General features: G+C 51.0%; 1 protein-coding gene and 1 long non-coding RNA gene across 7 annotated transcripts in view; one reads left to right on the plus strand and one right to left on the minus strand.

The window, feature by feature from the left end:
• Window positions 1-18,360, plus strand: part of Hers (Histone gene-specific Epigenetic Repressor in late S phase) — a 262,505-nt gene that overhangs the window by 217,810 nt on the left and 26,335 nt on the right. For 5 of the 6 annotated variants that reach the window (XM_055072494.2, XM_055072493.2, XM_055072492.2 and 2 more), the window contains one exon: window positions 11,828-11,922. The gene's annotated coding sequence lies outside the window, so the exon portion shown is untranslated. Of the gene's footprint in view, window positions 1-11,827; window positions 11,923-17,936; window positions 18,078-18,360 lie in introns of those variants that run through there. The other variant, XM_055072496.2, reaches the window with a different exon arrangement.
• Window positions 12,529-17,521, minus strand: LOC140219500 (uncharacterized). The gene is made up of 2 exons (XR_011895813.1): window positions 17,421-17,521; window positions 12,529-12,990 (listed from the first exon to the last, which is right to left on the minus strand). It is a non-coding gene; the product is annotated as an uncharacterized lncRNA (long non-coding RNA).

An 18,360-nucleotide genomic window follows, 5' to 3' on the forward strand; every position in this document is an offset into this window, starting at 1 on the left:
TGATCCTCCCCGCTCGTTTTAGGGCGTATCGGTTGCCCAGGCGCACGTTCTGTACAAGGCGTGCTATATTATTACTTGTTTTGAACACGTATACACAATTAACAGGAAAGGGAAAGCGAACAGCAGGCTGGCAACTGCCACCGGAAGGGGCACAACGCCTGCCTACTCTTCAGAAGGGAGGTGACAGCAACACAGGAATGGAAGATAGAAAGGATGGGAGGAAAGAGGAAAGGAAGAGCAACGGGACAAATCTAAAGACTAAATATGGTGCAAAATGCATTGAGGCTTTATCGAGCTGCCTGTAAGAGGACCGGCGCGCAGCCCTGAAAAGAGCCTCCTGGCATTTGCCAGAGCATCCGGCCTATTATTGTATAGCTGGTTTTTTATTAATAAATGCGAAGCATTTCTTGGCCAACGTTTGCCACTTTGACAGTATCTGTCTAGCCGCCTACGTCTTCGTTCTGTCACGGTCGTTTCGTTAACTTGGCATGTACCAAAATTGGCACAGTACGACGAGAGTGTATGACAAGCCTAAATGATGGGTCATGTCGTGAATGTCATGCCACACGTGTCATGTAGGTCATGAAACAGCCGCCTACGTCTTAGTGCCCTCATGGTCGATTCGTTAACTTGGTAGGCTCTCCCACAGGGCGTGGGATCTGCCGGCATTTTTTTTTTCCGATGTTTTTATTCGCTTAGGTTGCCATGTAGCTTGGCTTCAGTATGAATTGCTTTTTTAAGGCTGATGCATTAAATACGAAAAGCGTATTACTGAGAGGAAAAGTTAACGCCGAGCTTCCTCGAATTCCGCGCCGAAATCTCGGCATCGCCATGTCATTCTGACTAGACGGGTTTAAAAGTATTTTCTCGTATTGGGGCATCTTAGCGCCGGAAAAGTTATGCAACCTCGATATTTCGAGTCTTCTGTCCTGTTTGACTGATATGTAGCATAAGCAATTAACTACACTCCAGCAGACCCTGTTAGAATCCATGGCGTCGCGGGCGCTGACGCGGTAGTGTCGCCTAACACCGTCTCTAGAGTTTGAGTCATTTCTATAGCTTACCGCAAGTCGAATATTTTTTTAGCACGCTAAAGAAGATAATCGATATCTGATGAAAGTGATTGGTAGAGTGCATACGTATTGTTTGGTTGTCCTTATACTACAGCGTGGCTAAAGACGGCCTTGGCTATAAAGACGGTCTGAGGATCTAATCATCAGTTTCCACGGTTATCGTCGGGCTTGGATCGTGAACAGAATGTCCATAGGAACACTGAAACGCTATTTCCGTCTTTTTTCTTTCTTTTTTTGCGTAGCGCTCCCCAAGTTTCCCCAAATGCTGTCTTGTCGCCCGCGAATCGCAGGAAATCACCGTAGAAGCGGGCTTCTCCTCAATCCTACCCTTATTGCGGAAAAGCTAACTTTACGAGGGTTCTTCCACAGCGTGCAGACACGCTCGATACCGCGCCGTATTCGGGCAGGATGCCGTACTCTGACTCCCGTAATTACTAAAGACGCGCCTCTACCGGAAACCTTTTCCTTTACGATCGTATACTGCCGAGTAGAACAGTGGTTCATTTTCACTGAAATAACACTGAACGCGAGGTCAACTTTTCCTGGCAACGTAGATTAGTTTTGGCTAAGCGTCGCTTACGCTCGGATGTCACGCGCTAAGGCACTTCAGGGAACGGCGTCGACTTCGCATTCTTATTGCCGTAGGATAGGAATTAACGGGCACTCGATGTCGAGCGACGTACGCGCCGTCGGCGCCGCCGCCGTCGCCGTGCTGTCATGGCATCGACGACGCATGCGTAGACCGGCCGACGTGGAGGGTTTACGGGGTCTCCAGACACGCGAGAAAAAAAAAATAGAATCGCAGCGAGTTTGGCCGCGAAAACGACGAGGCCGATGTGGCTCGGTCGGCTGTGCGACGTAGCCAGGGCAGCGTTCCGCCTTCCGCTGCTGGCGTACGAGGTTTGTGCGCACACACGGTAGCGTTCCCGCCGAGCACCTGCGTGCATTCCACACAGCGGTATACAGGCAGTGGTCTGAGCGGAACGTCAAGCAAAGAGCCAAGCTGCGAACGCAGACCGTTTCTTCTCGGCGGTCTCGTCTTGTGCATTGTCGAGGTGTCTCATGATAAAACAAGTTTTGTAAACTTGTTTCATCTAGGGACCTTGGAAGTGCGACGCCCGCAGCGCCGCGCTGGCGCGCCTCTTCATCGCGGCTGCGTTGTGAGACGCCTGTGTGCGCGGGGTCGATGTTTCTGCGGCGCATCGGCCAGCAGTTGCCTCGCGTAGTAGTAGTAGCGACTTTCTTGTAAGGGAGGAAACTGAGGAGAGAAGTGCAGCGCCGTAACTGTCCCTCGTTGCGAGGACACCTAGACAGAACTGCCAAGGGAAGGGGCGAGGGAAGCGAGTAGAGGAGAGGCAGAGGAGGCCTCCCCAGTCGAGCGGCAAGGCCGATCGACCGCCCGAAGGAAGTGCCTCGCGTGCCGCTATGCGCCAACGTGTCACGATCCCGCGTGTTGTTGAACGTCGTCCAAGGAGCTTAAAGGCGCAACGCTGTTGCTTGCTATCCCTTTAAGTGCTTCGTCGTCCTTTCGGCGATTTTATTTTTCTGCCACTCTTTCTTTCCGTCTGCCAAATTTTTTTTTGCATAAGCTCGTCTCCTAGAGAAGCCGGCGACGTTGCAGTCAGCTTGGTTGCCAAGCGATAAAGGCACCAACTTGATGCAGCGTCACGCTGTGCTCAGTTAGCTAGTGGAGCGAGGGCAGCGTCCTACGCACCGCTGAGCGGAGTGGACCGCAAACGCTCGGCTAAAACTTACTAATAAGCGAGAGCCACAGTGGAGTTCAGCTGCGGCAACCGTGGTACTGCGCCAAGTAGAGACCTGCCAACTCTCCCGAATTTTCCGTAAAGTTTGTTAATCGGGGTATTGTTCTAGGATTTTACGAATGTTTCTTCATGTTTTACGAAATATAAATTCTGTTCGACTAAAAGATTTAGCTTGTCGGCCTCAGATCCTGCCGCTTGAAGTCTCATGATAGTGAAATTGCACCAGACGGGGAGAATACTTGCTTCGAAGAACCTTGTACAGACAAGTTCCCGAAGCAGACGAAAATGACCACAGTAGTGCCGTTGAGAAAGTCATTGCGATCTACTAGTAATAATTTGCTGGCTGCTTGTCCGTCTCTGCTGTTGGAAGTTAGCTTATTCTTGCGCGCTGCGTCTAAATGTATAAGTAATCGTCAATGAAGCGTGAATGTATCTCACAAAAAGCGCGCGCTCGGGCAAACTTCAAAATAATGCTTTCTATCCCCCCCCCCCCCGCCCCCTGTCTACAACACCCATCTCTATCCATACCAACCAGGCGAAAAATGACGGCGTCCTCCGCACATGGCGCGGGAACGTTTATGGAAATTTAAGTCAGGCACGCGCTTGTAAAGCCGCCCGCTTCTTCGCCAATCCCACGTGGAAGGCAAGAGTCAGTTTGCAAAGAAAGTGAACAAAGGGAAGCAACATGTGGTCCCACGCTGGCTCAACGTTCGTGCTTTCAGCTCGTTTTATCGCGTAGTAGTTTTTTTTTTCAGGAAACTTAATATGGTTAGTTTATACCGCCGACGCGTGGCGGCTTCCCCGAAGCCATCCGACTTCCTCCTCGGCCGTGTTTGCCGACAGGAGGTGTCTATGTGTCGCTGTAAGTGAAGAGCCCGTGTTTCATCATATCGGCGGCCGCGTGTGAAGGAGTGCCAAAGCCCGTCTCCTTTGGCGACCTCGTCGAGCTCGTCTTATCGGTTAATTCTCCGCCAAGCGACGGCGGCGCGGGTGAATGATCGCCGTCGGCTCGAGTGTGCGCTGCTCCGCAGCCCTATTGGGACGACGCCTTGTATGTCTGAGGAGCGGGGGACGAATGGCTGCGCCAAAGGCGCACGGAGTGTTCTTTTTTTTTAGTTTACCCGCAAACGTGCGGAGCACCGGCTTGCCGGATTACCGTGGTCTGCAGTATATAGCAATTCCGGTAAACGATCGCTTGTGACGCTTTGCGCAGCGGCGCATACAGCGCGTTTCGCAACGTTCTTTTGTTACGTGGGTGCACTCGTCGGGTGAAATTAAAGTTAAAAGACCGAAGGCTACCGCTGTATGCGTTCCTGCACAGTGTAGTTTGCCGGTGAGCGCCGCGACACTAGCGTCAGCGGAAGCGCAACACGGATGGGGAAGAGGCACCCGGCCTGTAAGACAGTGCAGTTCGCGGCTTTGAAACCAACCGGGGCGCACAACGTGGTATTCGCGTGTTAGTAACAGAGTGGATCTTCTTTAAAACACGTGAGCCGACGCTTACGCTTTCCATTCCTCCGTCCTGGTCCTCGTTTAGTCGTCAGACCTGAAATCACCGGCGACTGCGTTTTCGGTGCCTGTGTTTTGACCTTCCCATAGTGGCATATCGCCGGACGTTTGCGTCATTCTTTTTCCTGTCCGTAGAAACTTGGTCAAGATGTCGTCGTCGCCACGTTAGGGATGTCTGATGTCTCTAGATTCCACCGCCGCTGCTTTACGGGCTTCACCGCCTCTCTGCTCTCGCGCTGGTGGGCCAGGCGCAGGCTCCTGCTACTTCGGCATCTGGTAAAGGTATGCGCCTGGTAGGTGCTGTTCGCATGGAGTGGCGGTCTCTGGCCAACTGGAACCATTAACTCTGATTTGCAACTGTATAGAGCCACCACACCCCAAACTTAGGCCGCAGGCGCCAACACTGCGCTTACTACAGAGGCGCGCGTACCCAAACCCTGCCAAATTACATGTTTTTTATCCCGACGCGTACCCCAGCGGCACGTGCCCCTCGTGCGGAGACACAGCGACGTTCGCACCCATGCTCTGGGAGCATAGAAACGCTCTGCCCGACTCTACCTCGGACAAGTGGCAGAACTCCCTCAGAAACTCACTACTCGCCGACCAGCAATGGGCCGTCCAGCAGGCCCGCGAAGCGGCCGCCAGGTACTCCCTGTCGGTCCTAGCTACATCGTGGACACCCGCTACCTGCTAGCGTAGAGCTCAGCTAGACAAAGAGCTAATATAGCAGAGTATTTTATTTTGCTGCTGACGTAAATTTTCGTCCTGGTGTTAACAGCGCAAAACGTAGACAGGTACACGAGACGAGAAGACGAGAAGCACTGCGCTCGTCTTCTCGCCTCGAGTCCCCGTCTACGTTTTGCGCTGTTAACACCAGGATGGAAAACCAACAAGCCCAAGCTGCTGTTCTAAGTAAATTTTCGGCAGCAGCGTAATCGTGAATACGTCTTTTCTTTAATGCTTAAAATGTATTGCACTCGGTTACAGCAATATTAGCTGTGTTTGGCTGGTTGAGGTCTGCGCCAGAAGGTGGCCTCACCGTGCAGACCGCTAAGGTTTACGCCTCCGCCCATCCGGCAAAACGGGCCGCTCGCCTGCGTCTACTGGAATACCGGAAGCGGAAAACTGCTATATCGCAGAAATAGCGTGCGTGCGCTAAACGCTACGGGTGACAGCGTTCTGCGCATGTGCATTTTGATTCCGCTATTCCTCTAAGCCCTCTATTACGCTAAACTTATTTCAGAGTATGGATTTAGCGTGTCCGGTATACTGCTAAATGGGCGGAATACGGAGTGAGCGGTGGTGTAAACGTGAGCAGGCTGTGTCATGCAGGACCAGCAGCGAAGTAGAACACACTTGTTTACTGCAATATTAGCTCTGTGTTTGTCTAGTCGAGCTCCGCTGGCTGCACTATGCAGGAAGCTCACGTTTGCGCCTCCGCCTATCCGGCTGAACGCCCGGCCCACCTGCGATTAGCGGAATACCGGAGAAGCTAAATCTCTCTATTATACCTAACTCGCTTCACGACGACAGCAAATTTTGCTGTGTGTCACGGCGTCGCGATGACGTCGATGACACCAGGTTCGTCGTTTCAAAACGAACATTAGTCTCAAAAGATCTCATTAGGCGTGTCCGAACATTCAAGCACAAGCCTCATGTGAGCGATTTCACGGCGTCGCGATGACGTCGATGACACCAGGTTCGTCGTTTCAAAACGAACATTAGTCACAAAAGATCTCATTAGGCGTGTCCGAACATTCAAGCACAAGCCTCATGTGAGCGATTTAGGTTGCGACAGCAACGGCTTCGGGTGAAGAAACGGGCGAGTCACGCGAGCAGATCGCTTGTTCTTGTCGCTCGATCTCTCGGTTCTGGAAATCTAGAATTCGTCGCTCATCGCCCGGAAATGCCACGAGTGCCTAGTCAATAGCGCGAAGTAGGAACAGGATGTATACATCGGGTGACATACTACAGCTTGTCGCGCTGAACGCGCAAACGACCGAATTTTAATTGATACGTTCAATGATAAAATGCCAACTGCAAAACCTTCAGAAATATTTTATAAGCAAAGCAAGTCAACGCACATTATTAGAGAATGTGCGATGCCAGTTTCGGTGCGTATTTGCTGACCTCATACAGGGAGCACCGGAGAGACGACGCTCGTAAGTCGTCACTCACATCGGTTTCGACTTGTAGGCGACGAGTGGACGCGACAGCCACCACCATCGCCTCGCTCATCGCCGTTGCGCGCAAGATCGCTTACACGCGGTTTATGCTTCGTATACGTGAAAAGTGTCACCCCTTAGCGCGCGGTGGAGTGTCTGCTGTACTTATAATATGTGCATCTGTGCACATTACTGCGGAATCTTTGCAAGACGAAATGACAGCGCAGATACAGAGATGATGGTGCGCCACGCCCATGATGAGTTCGGGTCTGCGCCATGTCGCCACAGCGGTGCGTGTGTGGGTGCGCGCGCTTCTCGGTGTTGACTCGGGGGAGAGACAAAGATAGTCCGTCCCGCGGTGTTTGGAAAAGGCTTCGCGGTCGGGTCGATCGGTGCGACCCGGGGACCCTCCCGCTGGCTTCTTGGTAGCAGCGAAAAGTCTGTGCCTGTGTTCCAGTACTCGCCGCAGACGGCAAAGTGGCTAAAGCGAACAGAGGCCGTCGCAACCAACCCACGTGCACGCGATTCTCGAGCGACGGCGACGTACGACAGGTGAGGCGGTCGCGGAGGCCGATTCGTCGCTTGTCGCGTCGGCCGTATAGTCTCGTTCCAGTTCTGACGAAGACGTCAAAGAGGACAGCTTCGCGAAGACACCATCGAAGTCAAGAACGATCCAGGTCATACGTTGCCGTCCGAACGAGATCGTGGCTGAACAGTACGCCTGCTTTTGTGTTCTCTTCCGCTAACGCCGTCTTTATTTGCGGTCAGTATGATATGCCTGGAAACATCACCTGCGCTCAAGAAAACGCAGCCACTCTAACGCGCTTGATGTATAAGTCACGTCGTGCTTTTCATCAGTTCGCAGATGCAAAAGTTAAAGCGCAGGTGTAGTGTAGGCTTCTCTCAGCTTTTCTTTTTCTTTTTTGTCGCCGCGAGGTAGCGTCACGTTGCAGAAGCGCCTTTCACATCATCTGTCCTAACGCGTTCCATTACTTGGGCTAGAAGCGGCCTTAAGCAGGCTACGCAGGCTGTTTCCGATGCTGGCCAGAATGGGAACACACCCTGTGTATATAAGGCGGCAGTCGCGGCACGTTCGAATGTAATGGCCGTCGTCGGCGCTGAGGCATTCGTTGTTCAAGTATTTGTCCAGGTTATGAAGGCCAGCTTAGGAAGCTTCTATACATGAGCACCTGCTCGCTTAGTCTGGCTAGCGGCGCAACGAGACAAGTCACGGCTCCTTTTTCTTCCCCCCCCCCTTCTTTTTCTTTTTTTTGCTAAGGAGCCCGGCAATGTGCCCGTTTACGTGTGTCGTATTTCCCTTCGTCCGAAACAAGCCAGAACCTGTTTACGAGGATTTGCGTTCCATCGGCTATAGTGGAGGAAAGCACGCGGCGGCAGAGGCGGCAGCCGTCTCTTCTCTCCCTAAATGCGACATGCCAGCGTTTATACATGCAGCGCTTGAGACGACTTATACCGTGTCGAAACTGATGTGGCATCAGTCTGATTCACCTTTCTAGCGCATAGTAGAGTTTTAACGTCTCCGGTATACGGCTAAACGCAAGCGGAGTGGGCGTTTTACCGGATGAGCGCAGGCGCATACGTGAGCGGCCTGCACGGTGCAGCGGGTGGCGCAGAGCTCAGCCAGACAAACACAGAGCTAATATTGTAACCAAGTGTATTCTACTTCGTTGCTGGTTTAAATTTTCGGCAGCAGCGTAATTGTGTAGCTGCCGAAAAAAAAAGCCTTTCTTTCTGAGAGCTTCTACAACCGGTCGATGGTACAAAATTTGGCAAAATGTGTTACCTATATCACCATCAATGTTACAAAAGCGATACGCGAAAACTGAAATACGCTTACGCGTGATTTCGTCGTCACTGCTCTTAAAACTCAATTCAAATAGACAAATCGTGCTTTTTTGCCTACTTTAGTCTTGGTATGCAGTGTTTCCTACGAAAAGTGTAGCCCAACTAACATGAACTCAAGTCCATTACAAGTATTTCATCGGCAGCACAAGGCCTAGTGACCGTCATGGGGGAGTCAAACGAGCTACACTGTTCTTATGCCACTGGCAGAACTAGAAATCCTGGTGTTCGCCACCACAGAGCAGCACAGCTCTGTTTAGCCATGTCCGTCATGACGCTTGGTTGGCTTGCTTTCCTGCGTCTTCCATTACTTCACGCCTATCGAGCTTTTCCGTCGCATCTTCCCCATCTTCAGATACTTGAGGGCAACTGAAGCAGGTCACCGGGCGCGAACCGACCTGCGGTATCGGTGAGCAAGTGGCGAACGCGAGATGAGGCAAGCACGACAGGCTTACGCCGTCACACACTTCCCGCGTAATGCCCGATTTAAAATTCATGAAAACAGCCGAATAAGTGAGTAATCAGAAAGGAGTGTAAATTAGATTGTGAGAAATAGGAACAACCTTATCTACTTTACTTCTTCGTCCCACTGGGCTTTAGACTGCACGGAAACCGCTAGGGGGCGCGCATGGTGTTGGAAATCGGAACAGCGCTAGCTTTTCTAGGGGGCGCGCATGTTGTTGGAAATCGAAACTATAGCGCTCGCTTTTCGGGGCCTGGTTAATTTCAGAGTGGATTCTTTATTTCGTGTTTCTTTCTTACCATAGCCATCGCCTCCAAGATTTTGCTTGTCCGGAATAAAAAGAATATTGGATGTTCTCTTTTTTTTTCTTTCTTTCTTTTTGCAATCGCTTGACTACCAGGATCTCGTTCTCGAGATACGCTCGCGGCGGTTGTGACCACCGAGCTTTCCCGCGCCAGTTGTAAATGCTCCGTACTTACCCTTGCGTTCATGCACTGTCCGGTTCTGTCATCTATATTTATTATTTTGTCGCGCCTCGCGCTTTGAAAAAACCACTTCGTACGCTGTCCGACCCTATACGCTGGCGCAACGCACCCGCTTACGTAAGGAGAGCGAGGCTCGCAACTGGGCGCGCATAGCCGTAAACCGCGTTGCGCAAGAGCTTCCCTTCGTTGCCCGTCGGTGCCGACGATCGGTGAAGCGAGCTTCCCTGCATCGGGTAGCGCAATCGTCCTCTGCAATGTGTAGCTGCTTCTTGCTCGCCCCCCCCCCCCCCTCCACCGTCTTCCCTGCATTTATGACTGCAGCGTTTCTTTCATTTCTTCTCCCTAATTAATCATTAGCCCCGGGCTTCTCGTACTGGTAGGTCATTTATGATTGCTGCGAAGCTCTATATATAGAAGCGTGCGGATGGGGAAGATAACATCTCCGTCTCGTATATGCGGTCTTTTTTATCGGGCTCGCGCCATATTCGAGGGCCCACGTATCTTGGCTGCTGCTGCGCCGGCGCAGGCAACGTTTTGTGTGTCGCCATATTTCATTCGTGGCGACCACCGCCCGCGCGGAGTGCATGCGAGACGGAAGGCACTCGTGATGCCACTTTCCTCCTCACCCCCTCCCCCTTTCCGCGTGTCGCGTCTTCGGAGGCAGTGACATCGAGTCGTGGGCTGACTTCGAGAACAGCCGTATAGGTGTCGATATTTTTAATTTTTTTTTTAGCGTTTCGCGGGGATTGTCTATAGGGGGACAACATTAAAGGAACAGTAAAGAGAAAAATGATTTCTTCTGCATCAGTAAATTACCTTTCTACGATACTAAAAACACCACTCTCACCACAATAAGACGCTTGGCAAGCCAGAAAAAGCGCAAGAACGAAAGACGGGTGGCGACGCCTCCTTGAAGATTCCGCACCTTGTCGCTGTGACGTCATGGATTTTGATGGCATCTTCTAGGGCCTACTTACTTATACAGCGGTACAGATTGACTACATTGTGTTCTAAAGGAACCAAATATAAAACATAGCAAGTTTAAGCAACCTTTACTCAGCCAATGCGGCCCAAATGAGAGAACGTACTTTGGTATACCTGACGTCACACTGACGTACCGGCGTTGGGGTTTCGGCGCGGAATTCAAATACTGATACTTCGATTTTCATTTTCTCATCTAACAATGAATCTGTTATTTTGAAATGATTGCCTGCAGTGTTCTCAAGCAATGATTTATTGGTATAAACTGATTTATTGTTTCGCTTTAGTGTCCCTTTAAGAGAAAAACAATGGAGCTGGGCAGGTCATGTAATGCGCAGGTTTGATAACCGTTGGATCATTAGGTTCACAGAATGGGTTCCACGAGAAGAGAAACGCAGCCGAGGACGGCAGAAGACTAGGTGGAGTGATGGAATTAGGAAACTCTCGGGTGCTGGTTGGAATCGGTTGGCGCAGGACAGTGGTAATTGGAGATCGCAGGGAGAGGCCTTCGTCCTGCAGTGGACATAAGATAGGCTGATGACGATTATCATGATAATGGTGATGATGACGACGCACGTCTTGGATTCTGTGCCAAGCTATCGAGACTTTCGTGAAGCTTTTAATTAAATGTTACTAAAAAAAACGAAAAAAAAAAAACGTAATGCTGATGCGCACAAGTGTGATGCGCACAAGAAACCGCTGTTTTATGCACTGCAGCACAAAAGTAACTGGGACACCAATGCATTTCGACGGGCAGTTTGAAAAATTCATATCTCGGAACTGGTGCTGTCCAGATAATTCCTTCCAAGTGGATGTGCGGTGCGAATTCAGCGGCTATAATTTGTACACTGAAATATGTGGCGCAAAGTAAATATATGAAATTTTAATTAGCGTAATTACGATAATTATTCACTCTAACATTTTTATTTTTCTTAGAAGTAAGGGCCTCCTCGTCGAGTAATTTAATCAAGAGTTAGAATTGTGCTATCTGCCGTGGGCAATCTTTAAAAAGAATTGGTGCAGCTTAAAGAAAAATATCTTGCGTGTTGCTTCAGTACGTGTAACCCAAGATTTGATTTGATGTTCACTCTCTCTCTCATCAAAACTGCTGTCTTCGTGGTTGTTCTGTGGTTGTCTCCCGAGCTTGTTCTGAAAGAGAGTGTTTCGCTTTGTACTTGTATACTCGCAAATTTCGGCTATGTGGGCTAATAAGGGTGATTTACAGTATCGGAGCAGAAAGGAAGAAAGAAGTGTTTGTTTGGTGCAGTTTGATCGAACAATATTTTTATTGACTACATATTTCGGTATCATGACCCTTCGTTACGTTTCTTTGTTCATTTCCTATGAAGTTAAATAACTTTTACGGAACTCATGTTTGCCTGCTACGAGCGCCCGATCTTTGTACTGGCCCCTGTGTATATTATTTTGTTTTCTTGCTCTTCGGTCTTGGCTTTTCTCTCCCCCCCCCCTCCCCTCTGTACTTGACTACCTTCTGTGTGTAACCTTCCGTTATTCTCCCTTGCAGGGACCCCCTTCTTGGATGTGTCCTACCATAGCTGCCTCTCTCCTCGCGGTCGGTGAGGTGGCTTCCCCGCGTAGCGCGTCACGCCACGTCTAAAGGTAAGCAACATTGGAACGTTAACAGTTCTCTCCCGAGAAGTTAATCGAAGGCAGGCAGCTGCTCGCGGACGTACGCGCTTCTCAAGTTGGTGCGTTACGAACGTAAAGTGCGCTGTCCTTCGAGATCCGTGTTGTCGGGGAAGGGGAGGGGGCCGGGGTGGCGCGCCGCCTTGGCACGACGAAGGCACTCCACAAGCGAGCGGTGGGATACCCCTGACCTAGTCGGCTCTGTTGCACGCATGTAACTTACAAGTTCTCTTCATTACTCTAGCCTAGCTGCCATCCGCTCACCGTGTCCTTTTTTACTCCCTTACACTCCCCCCCCCCCCTTCCTTCCCCTACTGCTTGCTGCTGTTCAGATGTCGGCAGGTAGCGATAATCTCCTTCCCTTTCTATTTATTAAGGCGTACGCCTTTAGTAACTCATAAGCGTCCGTGCACGGTCCGTGGTGGACGCAGCAAAGCGGTGATCGATCACAGCCGGTGACTCCGCGCTTGCGTCCCATGCTCGCGGCCACGGCGGCGTCCGTTCGCAGAACAGTTCAGACAAGAGCAACAGAGGCAGTCATAGATAGGCTTTCGCCTATCGCCGTTTAGCTCAGCAAAGTGCCCATAGATTTTTTATTTAAATGTACTAAACACAACCAATCACTACTTCTACTACTACTACTAACACGTTACGGCGCATCATTTGGGATTTGTGTTAGGAGCGCGAGGAGGCGGTCGGCCACGGCGCGTTCTCGGTTAGCGCTCGCATGGTCGTCGCTGGGCCGTCGTCCTCTTCGGTCTGCTTGGCGTCGGCGCGAGTCGTAGATGGGCGAGTGGGGGGCGGGTGTCGCCTTTTCTTTCTCCCTTTCCTCCTCCTCCTCCCGCTTGATGTGGCCTCGATCGCCAGCCGCCGCGGCCGGCGGCGTGCCGTGGAAGGTCACTGGCGCAGAGCGAAGCAGGGGCCCCGCTCGCTGCATGCCCGCGTTGCCCGCGATGGGCGTCCGAAGGCTCGTTTGAGTGGCATCCGTTTTTGGCTATTCGGCACGGCACGAAACGGGACGACCACGGGGAATATCGGAACCTGCCAATTTTGAAGCGACCACAAACAAAAAAGAAACACTTGAGTCAGTTTTGATTGGTACTCTTTCGAAACTCTTGTTTTCCGTTAATTTCGCGCTATACGCTTGATTACTAGAATAGAAATGTTATATGGTTAAACTTTTTTCTTTTCTATGCTGAGCCGGAACCCCAGCGCTTGTACGTCGGTGTGACGTCGTAAATTTCAATGTGTTCTCTCGTATTTCGGCCGTTGCGGCTAAGCAACAGTTACCAAAACTTGCCAGATTGCAGTCTTTGCCTTCTTTAAAGTGCGATATGCAGTCTATTTTCGCCGATAACTACGATTAAACTAGGCCCAAGTAGGCGTGGTGTAAAACTACGTCACGACGAACTGGTGCGGGGTCTTTACGGTGGTGTCGCCACCAGTCGTTAGCTTTCGCGCCTTTTCTGGCTTGCAGAACAAGCTTCCTTTCTCTCGCGGTTTTACCTTGACCAAGATGTTAACCGTTTCCGGAATAACTGGTTACCGGAAAGGTGTACAGCAGCAACAGTACCGGTAACGACATCTACCAGTGATCTATCATATTGTACCTAAATGTACTGGTGTGACGCGCAAGCCTTTTTTTTTTTTTAGTTCTCACTCACGCCACGCATACAATTTTTTTTTTTTTCGAACGCATTGCGCATGGTAGTTGCCACTGGTCGTCGCTGGTCAGTACGAGTGTACGTCGCTGACCATTAACTGGTCAGCAGTCGAGATAAAATAGACGTTTAAAGGGTAGCTCAACACTTTTAAAAAAAAGTGAACTTTCAGCGAATTATTACAATTTTTCACCCCCTGAATACAAAAATCATTGTTTAGCAGGCCAGAAATTACCGCTACTCACTTTATTTAGCAAAAACAAGCAGCAGCGTCTGTGGCAGGCGCCGCGCGTCTCTTGACGGGCTCTGATGGCGAAGACGATCGTGACGTCATCTTAGGTATCGACGGGGTGTGTGATTCGAATAGAGCGCTCACGTGACACCTGTATTGACGTCATCCTCGCGCCCCGTCCGTTGCCGCTGCGCTTGGCGCGCGAGGGGGGAGGAGCTTCACTGAAAATTTAAACGCCGATTGCAGCGCTGCTACGTGTACTATCGAGGAAATAACTTAGGAGTTGAATTATACTGTGGTAGCCTTCGAAACCACGGTAACTCTTCCAGTTCTAAAAACTCTTCAGCTTCCCTTTAATAGGTGTGTGTGTGGGGGGGGGGGGGGGGGCGAGCAGGGAAGAGGCTGATAGAACCGGAGTCGTTCTGTCTGCTGCTGTAGTGCTGATTGACTGGGGACGTCTGTCTCCTTATGACTCATACCCCAGCCCAGTCAATCAGAACTTCACCAGGTGACGAAATGGACATGTCCGTTAGGTGGGCACTTACAGAACCCCCCTCCCATCGATCGCGTTTGATTGTTGTCAGCGTCGGGCAGAGGACGAGGCCCGGATTTGCGCAGTGTGCTTTTATTATTATTATTATTTTAATAAGATCAGGGTATGTTGAATGTTAAATCAATGAGTCCAGGCGCAGCAGTTTGTTTGAGTTGGTGCTGCGCGATTTGGTGTAGTTAGCGCACGACAATAAAAAGAAAATCAGTTTCGGCCGAACGGCGAACCAGTGACAGCAATAGCAAAGTTTAGCGTTGCGTGTACATCTTGCGCATGGCACTCCTCGGACGGTGTTCTAACTAGACGCGGTTGCGATTTGTTAGCGCGAGGCAGCACGCCAGGATGATCAACAGTGTTCGAGAAAAGGATATCCAGGAGAAATTTTAACGCGATAGCGTTAAGGGCCCCGTGTAGCAGAAAAATCCGGCGTTGGACGTCGCTTCGGCAAAAAAAGATTTTCGAACCGAGCATACCCAACCACGCAGGCCCTCCCTGTGGCGCTAGGAAATTACTGAACCCATTGGAATTTCTCAAAGCAACATACGTAGAAAAATCGTAAAGTACGACTTGCACACAACGATTACTCACACGATAGCGTCGGGTTGTAACTTGAACATACGAGAAAGCATAATCCTGTTACGCGGATATTCAAAACACAAACCCTTTTTAACGCGATAGCGTTTTCTAGCAGCCGCTCGAAATCTGTCTTCGTAGGAGCTGCGCGGCCCCCTCGGTTCCTTGCGCACCACCGAAAAAAGAACCGCAAAGCCCGTCGCCTTCGTGCATATAGCGTTCGCCGCCATCGTTTCCGCGGTGAACATTGCGGTTACATAAGCAGCGGTTGCCGGAAAGTGTGAGAAGCACTAGGGGATCGTTGAATGCTATCGCGTTCCACTCTTAGAGGCGAAGCGTAAGTGTCCTCCAAATTTTAAAGCGAAAGTTTTACTGGCCGCGAACTTGCGATTTCGCCGTGGCGGTGCTCCGAGGCGGCACATGACGTCACAACGCGCGTCTCGCCGCGGATATTTCTCTCGCTCCATAGTCACTACTACGCATGCGCCACTAGTAGCACCGAGCCACAGGTGTTCCGCCGCTGCGCATCGCCGCGCCTTTCCGCCTACGCCGTTTGGTATGACGTCACACCGCGTTCCTCGTCGTTGCGCTCGCCTCCGCTCGCTTCGCCGGCTGCGTCGCATGCCTGATAACATGTCGGAGGATTGAAAAGGAGAGCTCGCGTGCGCCGCAGCCACAGTTGAGGCGGCAGTATGGACGGCGACAATTTTGATAAGCAGGAGGAGACCTGGAAGCGACATCGGAACGAGATGAAGAGGAAACGAATCGCCCAGGAAACAGACGAACAGCGCGCCGAACGGCTGGCTAAACGCCGCAACATCGCTAGACAACCAGACTAACCTGGACTTGCACTCAAGATTAACCAAGGCTAACCGTTCTATGCCTTAGCTTTCGCTATGCTTTCGCTCGGCTATGCCAGGATATACGTATACGTATATCCTGGCATAGCCGAGCTAAGCCACTGCCAATTTTTTCACAAGAGGTATTCGGCAGAAGGAACTGCGTCCTGGCCGCTATACCAGGCGTCTCAGAAAATGCCATGAACTTGCTGATATGCTTTAAGTTCCCTATAATGACATCGTTTTCGTTCTTCTTCGGCGGAGCTGCCACCCCTCCAAATTTAGTGACATTTGACACGATGATGTCGTTGACAGTACCTTTCGAAGTGAGCAATGTTAGGGGGCTAATTAAGAAATAAGTAAGCGTTGGCAAGTTTCATCCGATCGTCGGCGTCACTCAGTACCCAGCAGACTTGTACGTAGCTAATCGTAATCAGTTACACTTCTTGGCAGTTTTGTAATTTAAGTACTACTTTGTTTACTCTAACGCTCACTGTAACTCAATTTTTTTTCAGTAGCCACTGAGATATGTAACCAGTTTACTTTATTGATTAGACAAGCTGTAACAGACGACGCGGCCTTGAGAAACTGAATTTGGCTAAAACTACAGTAGAACACCCAGCTTCGCGAATGCGCATTTTCAGACAGGCAAACCCAGGTTGTACGTTTCCTCATCGAACCGGTGCTGGTATGTCTCGATGGCGAAACACTACTTAGGGCTAACAATCGCATACGGACGACTATTTTTATTTTCAGCTTTTGGTTTGCCCAACCGAGAGCGCCTTTTACTCCCATGTCCGGGCAACAATGAAACGCTGCGCTGCTACTCGGTTCAGCAATGATCCGGATCGAGTTTTGGCATCTATAGTCTGGATAAACTTTAGCACACTGGAGAGAGTCCAAAGCGCTTATCAAATATGTCAGTGTCACCCTCAACGGGACGACAATCCCGAAAGTCGATACTATACGAATACTTGGGACTCCACATCCGCAATGACGGATGGGGAGATGACAGCCTACCGAGACCACGACGCACTCTTTCGCAACTCTCACACCTCGTCAAGAGGAGGATCTCGAGCAAACGAAGCGGGCTCAAGGAGCAAGGCACGCTAAGAATAATACAAGCGCTGCTCGCCAGCCGCATCACATACGGCACGCCGTGCCTGGCTTTAAAGAACGCTGAAATAGAAAAGCTCAACATCATGATGAGGAAGGCAAGCAAAGTCGCCCTGGGACTCGGGACTAAAAGGAACTCTCGGACCTAAATGGTAGTCAGCCTACGATCTCGATCAAGGGCCTCAATCGCAATGCACGGATCGCGATTGTCTGGATCTGGATCGAGCAAGAACGTGCTCGAAAGTGACAGTGTAGCAGTGCGCTATCCGGATCGCGCCTGATCTCGATCTAGAGTGACCGCGTGACGTCGGCAACACGGCGCGTGCGTCCGCGTAAAAGACTGGGTCCCAGGCGTCCACTTGCAATGCAGTTCAACGAAAATATAAGCCAGCCTATGCTACCCTATTAGGCATCGTCAAACAATCCAGGAGGTCATCTCGCGACCGCTCGCGTCCTTTGTAGCATCTACGTGGCGTGACGTCACGCACTCAGCGTCTCACCGTGCCGATGCAGCAGCATGGTAGCGGCCACGATGACGTCAGTGCAGCGTATTCACTGTCGCGGGTAGCCGCAACCACGGCCGCAACTGTGACAGAGACGCTTCTGGGACGCTGCAGGCGTCAGTGCCAGGCGCAGGGCAGAACCCCCCCCCCCCCGAGCGTTGCAGCTGCGTTCTGTAGGAACGCGTCCTGTCGTGCTCTCGCGTTCTCACCGTGTAGTTGCGCCAACATGGCGGCTACAACGATGACGTCAGTGCAAACCATCGTCGTACCCGCATTCACGCCCGAATCAAACCTACGCCTGCGTGTCATGTACCCAGTGCCCCAGTGACTAATCGAGGGTTGGAGGAGCGGCTGTGCTTCACCCCTGATAGAAAGAGCGTGATGCGTCGGCCTTTTGTCCCTCTGCAGTTCGAGAAATAGTTCCATTCCCCAGCACGTAGAGGAGGTACAGCTCTGAGAGAGAGATAGAGGGGTCGTTTGAAAAGGAATCGGGAGGGGATTTTCCGTGCCTTCTTTTCCGATCACCTCTTCGTCAACTCCTCCTTTCCCAACCCATCTTCGTGTGGTGTGTATGTCGTGTGTCGATGCGCGCTCAGTTTTCGTGAAGACGTGGACGCCATCCGCACTTAGCGAACGCAGGCCTCCGCCGTCAAGGTGAGTTGCTTCTCAACGAAAAAAATGGCGCGAATGTGAGGCGGGGGCGGAGGTATGGAACAAAGTGTAACTGGGCGCCAAGAGGCACTCACCCTCACTATTATTTACCTTCGCTGCATATACTGAATGTCGTCAAGGGACGTGCGTGTCTATACTCCGTTTCATACATCAGGTGGCTAGAGATACTTTTTGCAGTGGCCGCTTTTTGGGAAAACTTACGTTATATATAAAGTCAGTTCTGAATGAAAATGAGAATTTACCCGTAGAAGCAGACAAACCGTGC

The sequence above is a fragment of the Dermacentor andersoni genome, chromosome 7 (genome assembly GCF_023375885.2).
Source record: "Dermacentor andersoni chromosome 7, qqDerAnde1_hic_scaffold, whole genome shotgun sequence".
NCBI lineage: Eukaryota > Metazoa > Arthropoda > Arachnida > Ixodida > Ixodidae > Dermacentor > Dermacentor andersoni.